Genomic DNA, 9,792 nt, shown 5'->3' with positions numbered 1-9,792 from the left:
CTGTCAGTCTGTTCCTGTTTTGTGTATAGATTCATTTGTATTACTTTTTAGACTCCACATATAAGTAATAGCATATAATATTTGTCTTTCTCTGCCCGACTTACTTCACCAAGTATAGTATTCTCTAGGTTCATCCATGTTGCTGCAAATGGCAATATTTCATTCCTTTTTATGCCAGAGTAATATTCCATTGTGTATATATACCACATCTTCTTTATCCATTCTGTTGATGGACATCTAAGTTTCTTCCGTGTCTTGGTTATTGTAAATAGTGCTACTATGAACATTGGGGTGCATGTATCTTTTCAAATTAGAGTTTCTGTCTTTTCCAAATATAAACCCAGGAGTGGGATTGCTGGATCATATGGTAGCTCTATTTTTAGTTTTTTAAGGAGCCTCCATATTATTTTCCACAGTGGCTGCACCAGTTTACATTCCCACCAATAGTGTAGGAGGGTTCCCTTTTCTCCACACCCTCTCTAGCATCTGTTATTTGTAGGCTTTTTGATGATGGCCATTCTGACTGGTGTGAGGTGATAACTCATTGTCATTTTGATTTGCATTTCTCTAATAATTAGTGATGTTGAGTATCTTTTCATGTTGGCCATCTGTATGCCTTCTTTGGAGAAATGTGTATTTAGGGCGTCTGCCCATTTTTTGCTTGGGTTGTTTGTTTTTTTGATATTGAATCTTCATAACCTAATTATGTCCTAAAGGTCCCACCTCCGAATGGCACCACACTGGGAATTAAGCATCATTATATGAATTTGCAGGGGGCACACAAATGTTCAGTCCATAGCAAATGGAAATTTAAAATAATTCTTAGATTTCAGGATTGTGAGGATTAAATGGGATAGTGTATGTGAGTTGCTTTGTAAATTGCAGGTATAACACAAATGCTGGGAGGCAGTGGAGAGGAAAAGCATGCGTTTTAGAGACCGGCCTGGTTGGAATCCTTGCTTCCCACCTGCTTCTTTGAGCCCCAATTCCTATAAAATAGGATGATCCCATCTCCTGCATAAAGCTGTTATGAGATTTAAATGAGATATTTCATGTAAATTTATACTTCTCTGTCAAAATATTAACTACTAAATTCTCTGTCAAAGATAAAGAATATTAAGTATCTGTGTTTCATATGCTGCCCACCTTTTGAAGGGAGCACTGAAATCAGGCATTTGGGAATATTGCTAGAAATAGAAGAATGTTGGTTTTAACAGGAATTGGCCCAAATTAAACACATAGAGACTTTCCTTATCCAAGAGTGCCTACCATTTCCAAGGTGTCAGTGAAACCAGCTTAGTGGAGAACAGGCAGAAATGGCTTCCCATGAGGTTGACAAGATGTGAAGGGCTGCCTGTCAGAACGAAGGCCCGGGAGCCTTATTTGCTTATGTAAGGAAACCCTCAAGGCTGCCATATTTACAGCCAGAGCAGATTAGCCCCTCAGGGCTGCCGTGTGAAGGGGAAGGGACTGCTAACCCTCTAGTTAGCTTTTCTCCTCCGCTGTAATGGAGGATGGTATCAGTAAGAGATGCTCGACCAGATTTCACATTTTTTCCAACTTGTTTTTAGGCCCACAGTGTCCTGCTTTCCTGTTCTTAGTCCCCTTTTTAAAAAATTTTTAACTTTTTAAGATGGTGTACGTGTGCAAAAGCTGCACACAGTACAGAATGGGATTCCATCTCCTCTCAGCCCTCCTCTATCCTGACACCCCACCCTCCCTACCAGCGGGCAACCACCAATGCCGTATTCTCATCTCTCTCTTCAAGGATATGCTTTTCATTCTGTTCTATTTATTCAATTAAGAAATACTCATTGAGGCCTTTTCCCCCGGAGTGTGGCCAGCGGCGGCCGCGGAGCGCCGCCTTCGGCTGGGCGGCTTCCGGTGGGACAGACGCTCGGCAGGGTCTGCCTGGCCCCCGACCGACCGACCGCGCGGCCTGCGGCCCGGAGGAGCGGGCGGAGGGGACTGCCGGCGAGGGGCGCCCGAGTCAGGCACAGCAGATCATACTGGTCCCAAGCTTGACATCAATATGCTGGTTTCACTTCTGAGGCAAGAAAATGGCAAGAGACATTTGTGTCATTGAGGTTCCTCCAGAAATGAAATATACAGATAACTTTGTAATTGGTAGTGGAACTTCCACTCGACACGTACATGCCATGGCCTACTACATTGTGAAAATGTACAAACACCTGAAATGTAAAAGTGAGCCTCAGGTTAACATCGAAGGGAAGGACACTGATGACTGGCTCAGTGTGGGCTTTGGCAGCATGGTGATTCATTTGATGCTTCCAGAAACCAGAGAAACCTATGAATTAGAGAAATTATGGACCCTACGTTCTTATGATGACCAGTTAGCTCAGATAGCACCTGAGACCTTACCTGAAGACTTCATCCTTGGAATAGAAGATGACACTTCATCTCTGGCTCCTGTGGAGTTTAAATGGGAATAAAATGACATGAGCTGCTTTAGTCAAAAAAAAAAAAAAAAGGAAAGAAAAGAAATCCTCATTGAGTGCCTGTTCTAGGTATTGGGGATAGAGCAGTGACTAAAAAAGAAGTAGAAAATTCTGTCCTTAAAGAGCTTACGTTCAGGTGGTACTTCCATTTACCTTTGTATGCGCATTCTATGCTTTTATACCATGTCCACCCCTGCTTCAGTACATCAATCATTGTCTGTTTTACACACTTTTCTGTACCTTGCTTTTTTCACTTAATCCTGCTTCTAGGAGGTTAATAATAAAGGTGACGTTTAAATCTAGCCCAGAGGCCTTTTTGTTTGGATCAGCCTTGGCCAGAAGAAAGGTAAAGCCCACAAATGACTCCTGGCCAGACAGGTAGGAAGGAAGGGCTGGCATTGCAGTCTTTTGGGGGACAGCCTTGGTAACCAGGTCCAGATTCCCAAAGGAGAGTTAATGTTGGATTAATCAGGGCTTTTTATGTTCTCAGTGTCAAAAATCCAACTCAAACTGGCTTAAACAAAAAAGGGGATCTATTGGCTCTCAAAGGTGGTAAGGCCTCAGGGGCAGCTCCCAGAGCAGGAAGAGGACAAAAGAAACAGCTCAAGAGTCCAAGGTTATGTCCAACTTTCCATCTGTCCCCCTTTGCTGCGTGTCTGGTTCAGTGGGCATGTTGGCCTCCATCTGTCCTCAGGAAGCAGCCACTTTGCATCTTGGGGGGGAACCAAAGTGCTACAGGTCAGGCAAGGACACCCATTGGCCAGGACAGGGTCACATGCTTACCTTTTTGTCCAGGGGGATGGTGTCTGTTACCAGGAGAAGGGGCATGGGAACATTCTCAAAACAGATAGCAACAGTTCCTAAGCCCTGCTTGATGGGCTTACGCAGTCACTCTTCCGGGCAGCATCCTTGCCAGTCTAATGTTTCTTGGGCCAAATGGCATGCCTAAAACTTAAGTTAGAATGGAAATTTCCAGAGCTATTTTAGAGAGCTTTATACAACTTCTGTTTTGCTGCACTGACAAATCATTCTTTCACTGATTCATTCATTCATCCAACATTAATAAGCACTTACCATATGCCAGGTGCTGTTCTAGGCTTCTGAAGATACCTTGACGCATGAAAGATACCTGGTCCCTGGTCTGGAAAAAGACTCAGTCCCTGCCCTGAAAGCGTGAGGAAAGGAAATGGGCAAAGGGCTTCTGAGATGTTTACCTGACACAGGCTGTGTACAGCAGGTTGTGTACAGATGCTGCAGGAAGGCGGGTGCAGCTTACTCTACCCACGGGGAGACTTCAGAGAAGAGAGGCTCACATAAGCAGAGCCTTTGCGGGGTGAGGGGGTGGCTTAAGATATTTATTAGGACGCTTTGGGAGACAATAAATAGAAAGCAAATTTAGCTAACTCCAGTTTAAAAAAAAAAAAAAAAGCATCATACGATTATAGCGGCATTCTGGAAATCCCGGAATCAAGACCTGGAGAACCAAAGGCAACCCAGGCAGCAGCGCTCTCTCTGTGTCTCTTGCCTTTACTTCTCTCTGTCTTTATTTGTCTGTCTGTCTGTCTCTCTCTCTCCCAACCACCCCTCCCCACAGGCCCGCTTTGCCTCCTCTCAGTCCACATGTGGGAGTGTGGCAGGTGGAGGGAAAGGGTGAAGGCTGTCGAGTGGGAGAATAGAATGGGGAGGTAGACGAAGGCTAATGGAAAAGCCTAGAGTTCCACATCGGGACTGGAACCTCATGGAGGCCAGGCCAGGCACGTGAGCCTTCCCAGGAAGAAGAGGGAGGTCAGCCATGGCAAAGGGAGGGCCAGTTATTCCAAAGGAGCAAGAAGAGAAAATGCCTGAACTCCAAGAGGGAGGATTCCTGCCAGAGGGGCCACCTGGCAGAAGAAATGTCCCAGAGAGCTAAGGGAGGCGGGCGACCTTACACCAGAAGGATAAAAAAGAGAAGAAGGCCTGCATCCCTCTCCAGAGCGTGTACTAGTCACAAGCCAGTGAATCTTGCTCAGAATGAAGTGCAACAGAAAAGAAGAAGAAAGTCCTTTCAATATGAGTTTTACACCCACACAGCCTTGTTCTCACAGAAGCCCTAGGCCCCGTGGGCACTGGAGTCAAAGGTTAACGGGAAGAGTTTCTTCAGTGGTCCCTCAGCGCTGCCATGTGGGAGTGAGCTCACCATCATCACAGCCCCAGCTCCCAGGTGGCTGCAAACCGTGTGCACAGCAATGTTTAGTGACAAAGAAAGAAACTTGCCTCTTCTCTGGATGCAATAAGCCAGTGGCCTGCAGAAGGACATGATGGGAGGGTACACCTCTGAGGCCCCTTCCACAGGGATGTCACCAATCCCTCAATTTGTTTACTTGTGGCCTGGACTCTGAAATCACTAACATCACACACACACTTCAGCCCTTACTAGATGATTTTCTGTATGAGCAGAGCAAACCCACAGGTTCATGAAGTCCAGAATACTCCCAGCAGCCACTGCTGCTATCCATTCCTACTTGAATGTTGGGGCAGGAAAAATGCTTCTCCACCCTTCAGATTATTCCAATCTTAAAGGTCAACTGGGTGTTCATACTATATTTTATTTATATATTAAGTGGTTTTGTTTTTGCTTTGCAAGTGTTCCTCCCATCTCTATTTGACTGGAGCGTGGACTGGGTAGCATGGGGCAGAGGGGGTAGGATGTAAGACCGCCCATTTCAAGAGGCTCTGAAACTATCCCACTCTCCCTTGTGGTGTGTCTCCAGATGGGTGGTCTCATTTTATTTCTTCTAAATTTTCCACTCACTTCCCCCCATCCTGCCTCATCCCTTTGGCCCAGTGCAACCAAGTTTCTGATAATATAAGAAAGATGGTGCATCTAGAAATAGAAGGCTGTGGGATTGGGGGCCTTTAAAATAAGATGCGTTCAGTACACATGTTCGGTTATTCCTTTTTTCAAGGTTGGGCTTTGAAGGGCAACGCTGACACCTGGAGTCCAGCTCTCCAGACCCTGTGTGCAGGGACAAATCGGACAAATCAGACAAACTCAACACTTACGGAAGGTCATTTCTGAGCACCTGGAAGAGGGATCTGGGTTCAGATCCAGCTAAAAATGATAGTTTGTATTTCCTGAGCCCAGACTATGAGCTAAGCGCTTTTCATTGATCGTGTCACCTAATCCTTGCACATTGAACCTGATAAATGGGGGTTATTACCCCATGTAATAGAAGAGCAAGCTGATGTTCAGAGCAATTTACAATTCACCCAAAGTCACACACTTTGTAAGTGACAAAGCCAGAATTCAAATCCAAGCAGTTTGAATTCAGAACCGATACTTCACATGGTCTTACCACTTAGCTGTGTGTTTGGGGAAAATAACTTGACTAAGCTTCAATTTCCTTATCTAAAAATATAATAACAGTACCTACATTCAGTGTTATTGAGAACATTCCATGGGATAAGGAGTTTAGAGCAGCCAGCACACAGGGATCAATGAGTGGCAGCAGTTATTATGTGATGATTTGTAAGGGACAAGCATCCCAGATCCACCCTGGATAGTTTCCTTGAACCCTGTGCCGGCATCCAGGGCTGTGTTGTCCTCAGCCCTCAGATCTCTCCAGGGGAGGGTGGCTCGGGATGGACCTTGACCCACAAAGCCTCCGACAGTGAGAAGGAGGTCCTCATTGGGTGCAGCGTAAACCCCCTAGTTCAGCGGAGCGATGGGATGCGCCTGCCTCTGGCTCTTCCCAGCCAAGCCCCACTGGGCTCAGAGGGGACCCCCCTGCCCAGCACTCAAAAGGACCCTCTTGGGCTGGCCTGTGCGCTGCTGGCAGTGGGTGGTGGGTGGTCCCTCTAGTTAGAATGCTCCTGAGAACAGATGGGGCTCTCCGAGCTTTTTGAAGGTGGCAGCTTGATGTATATTAACTGGCAAACTGCTCATCATGTAGAGGCGGCCCGGAAGGAGGCCTGCAGTTGTGAGTGGGCGAAGGGGACCACAGAGGGAAGTTGGCAAGCTCAAGGCACCGTGTAGGCGGAGGCAAGGGCAGAACCGTGGGCGTGTGCGCTCAGGAGGTGAGGAGGTGAAACAGCTCGGCTCAGAGCCCGCTTGGCCCTGACTCCTCACCAAGAGAAGCATATTGGTTAACATTTGCTTAACTGGTCTCATAGAAACAGCGTTGTGGGAGCCTGGAATCAGTGTGGTGCTGCAAGAGGCCTTGCAGCTCTCCTGGTGCAATTTGCAGACGGGAGAACGAGGTGGGGGAGACTTGTCTGACTTGCATGCACAGTAACCTGTCTTCATCCTGGTCGTTGGCTAAAGGCAGTCTCTTCATAAATAAATCCAAGTATTTAGACTTTATTTTGCTTCTTTTTTTAAGTTGTAAAAGTGTGATGATCAATGCAAAAGAAGTTTTGAAAGAAAAGAAAAAAAATCATCCAATACCCTAATTATGATCATTTTGTGCATTCATTTTCAGGCCTTTAAAACATATATCTTTATGCAATTGCAATCATAGAGGAGAGAAAATTCCGTCTTCTCATTCAATAGCATAATATTTTCTCCTGCTACAGTCTTCAGAATTGTCACCCCAAAAAATACCCCATAGTTGAACAGTAAATTAATGTTCAATGACAGAGTTGAACCCATGAAACGTGATTGGTCCGAATTTAGTTATGACTTCTCGATAACAACTTCATGTCTGTCTGGTATCCCTTCTGTCCTATCGGGACAGATCATATTTTACAAAAAGATCGTTTGTAGCCAAAATGAGAAATAGGAATGGGAAGGAAACTGCCTGGGTTTGCCTGGAACCCTGTAACCAGACATCATCAATGTTTGTGTTCTGTTAGAACAATCATTCTCATCTCTGGTGCCCATTAGAATCACTTGGGGAAATTTTTAAAAACATTAATGCCTAGACCCTGTGCCCAGAGATTCTGATTTCATTGTCCTGGGATGGAACCCAGGCAGAAGTACTTTTTTCAAAGCTTTCCAGGATCCTAATGTGCGGCCAAGATGGAGAACCACCGGTGTAACAGGCTGAATCCTTAGAAAGATCCAGGATCTTTCCTGGATCCTGGACAAGGATCAGATTAATTAGAGGACAAGGGTACACACAGAGGACAAGGGCAGATTAATTAGAATTCTGTCCTATAATAGAGACTGTTGTCATCTGCAGGGTGTGACAGCTGCAATTCGCAAAACATGCTAAAAATTGTTTGGCAGGATGTGGCTGAGAATACTGGGAGGGTTGTTTAATGGGCAGGGAATTACGGTGATTAGAGGGAAGTCTGGGAGTATGTTTTGAAAGGGGGGAGGGTGTGACATAGAAGATTTCTTCCTGCCCGTAAGAGGGCTTCGATGGCTTTCTGATTCTGAGGCTCAACGATAGTGAAGAGACCTGGGTGGAATTGTCCAGGGAACTATGTGTGCAGCGCCCATCTCAGCTGGGCCTGTGGCGGACACCCCTGGGTGTCCCTCACGGCCCTTGTGAACTAGAGTCTTCCGGACCAGAACCTGTGGGAAATTTCCAGGTTCTTGGCACGGGAATGTCCGGCCCGCAAATGTTTGTCTATTGTCAGTGAGCAGGGAATGGCAGTCACCTCTACCTCTCCCATCTCTCTTTGGCTCAGTTTTTAATAATTGTCTCAAAAGTTTTTCTTCCCTCTGGTGTGGAAGATTTGCCAAGACTGATTTGGCACATTCAAGTTTACTAGTTGACACTATGTGCTCTGGGGTTTCCCTGATACTCTGTGTCTGTGTCTTTTTGAGGCTGCCTGTCTCCCTCGAGGGACTGGAGAAAGGAGAGGAAATCAATTCAATTCAGCAAACGCTGTCTGACCGTCTGGCTCTGCCATGAACAGTGATTGGCAGAGTCATGTAGATCAGGGGTCCCCAACCCGAGGGCCGTGGACCACTACCAGTCCGCAGCCTGTTAGGAGCCAGCCGCACAGCAGGAGGTGAGCGGCGGCTAGTGAGCTAAGCTTCATCTGCCCCTTGCCATAGCTCCCCATCGTTGGCATTACCGCCTGAACCATCCCCCCCGCAAACACCCACCCTCCACCCCATCCATGGAAAAATTATCTTCCATGAAACCAGTCCCTGGTGCCAAAAAGGTTGGGGACTGCTGATGTAGATGATGAGGCAAAATTCTTGCCCTTCCCACCTAAATTGTGTGTCAGGCTGCGATAAGCCTCTGCTAGGCACAGAGCTTTGGGAGCACATAGGAGAAGACAATTCATTCTGTCCAAGGGCTCAGGACTCTCTGCACTGAGGAGGGGTATTTGAGCTGTACTTAGAATGAAGATGTTCCAGAATCTATCACTGTGTAACAAACCACTCAAAATGTAGTGGCTTCAAACAACAATTGACTACACTCTCTCATTGTTCTGTGGGTTGGCTGGGCTCCCTGGGAGGTGTTCACTTGGGTTCTCCCATGGGGTTGCAGTCAGGTTGCAACTGGGGCTGGAGTCATCCAAAGGCTTGATTGGGCTCGGTATCCAAAATGGCATCATCACTCACATGTCTGGCACCTTGCCTGGGATGGCTGGAGCAGCCTGGGCTGTACATGGTTTCTCCAACTTAGCTAGCTGGGCTTCCTCACAGCATGGAAAACTCAGGGTAGTCAAACTTCTTACATGGCGGCTGACTTCCCTCAGAGCATAATTCCACGAGACCGAGAGGGAACTCGCAAGGCTTTTTATGATCTAACCTTGGGAGTTAAGCCACCTCACTTCTACTGTATTCTATTGAGCAGGCCAGATCTGAGTGGGCGGGGATTACACAAGGGTATGATGACCAGGAAACATGGTTCACTGGGGAGGCTCTTTGGAGTCCAGCTGCCACAGGGGATTTCTTCCTCCCTTCCCTCCTTCCCTCTCTTCCTCCCTTCCTTCCCACGCCGCACGTCTTGTGGGATCTTAGTTCCTTGACCAGGGATCAAACCTGGGCCCCGTGAGTCAAAGGGCAGAGTCCTAACCACTGGACCTCCAGGGAATTCCCAAGGACAGGATTTCAACATCCAGATCCAAGATGGGGGGAGGGAAGTGACCTTGGCAGAAGAGATCTCATGAGCAGGGCACAGGTATGTGTGGAGAACAAAAAGTGGTTTTAGTTTTGATCATTTAAAGATCTAAACAGAGGATAAGACTGGAAAAGTAAGTGGAGGTCTGATCACCTGATACTGGAAAAGCAAGGGGTTCACCTTTTTAAAACCATATCATAGAAATTTCAAACATACACAAAATTAGAGAGACTAACACATGAACATTCAAATACTCTCACCCAGATTTAATCATCCCTAAAATTTTGTCACAGTTGCTTCACCAATTCTTTTTTGTTATTGCTGAA

The 9,792-nt window shown here is 46.5% G+C and overlaps 1 pseudogene; it reads left to right on the top strand.

Annotated features, from left to right (window-relative positions):
* The first annotated feature begins 1,507 nt into the window (after positions 1-1,507).
* On the top strand, positions 1,508-2,453 carry LOC102992531 (mitochondrial assembly of ribosomal large subunit protein 1-like; annotated as a pseudogene).
* Positions 2,454-9,792: the final 7,339 nt, after the last annotated feature.

The sequence above is a fragment of the Physeter macrocephalus genome, chromosome 1 (genome assembly GCF_002837175.3).
Source record: "Physeter macrocephalus isolate SW-GA chromosome 1, ASM283717v5, whole genome shotgun sequence".
NCBI classification, from domain to species: Eukaryota; Metazoa; Chordata; class Mammalia; order Artiodactyla; family Physeteridae; genus Physeter; species Physeter macrocephalus.
Note: the sequence above shows the minus strand (reverse complement) of the source record. Positions and strands in the feature narration are given on the sequence as shown.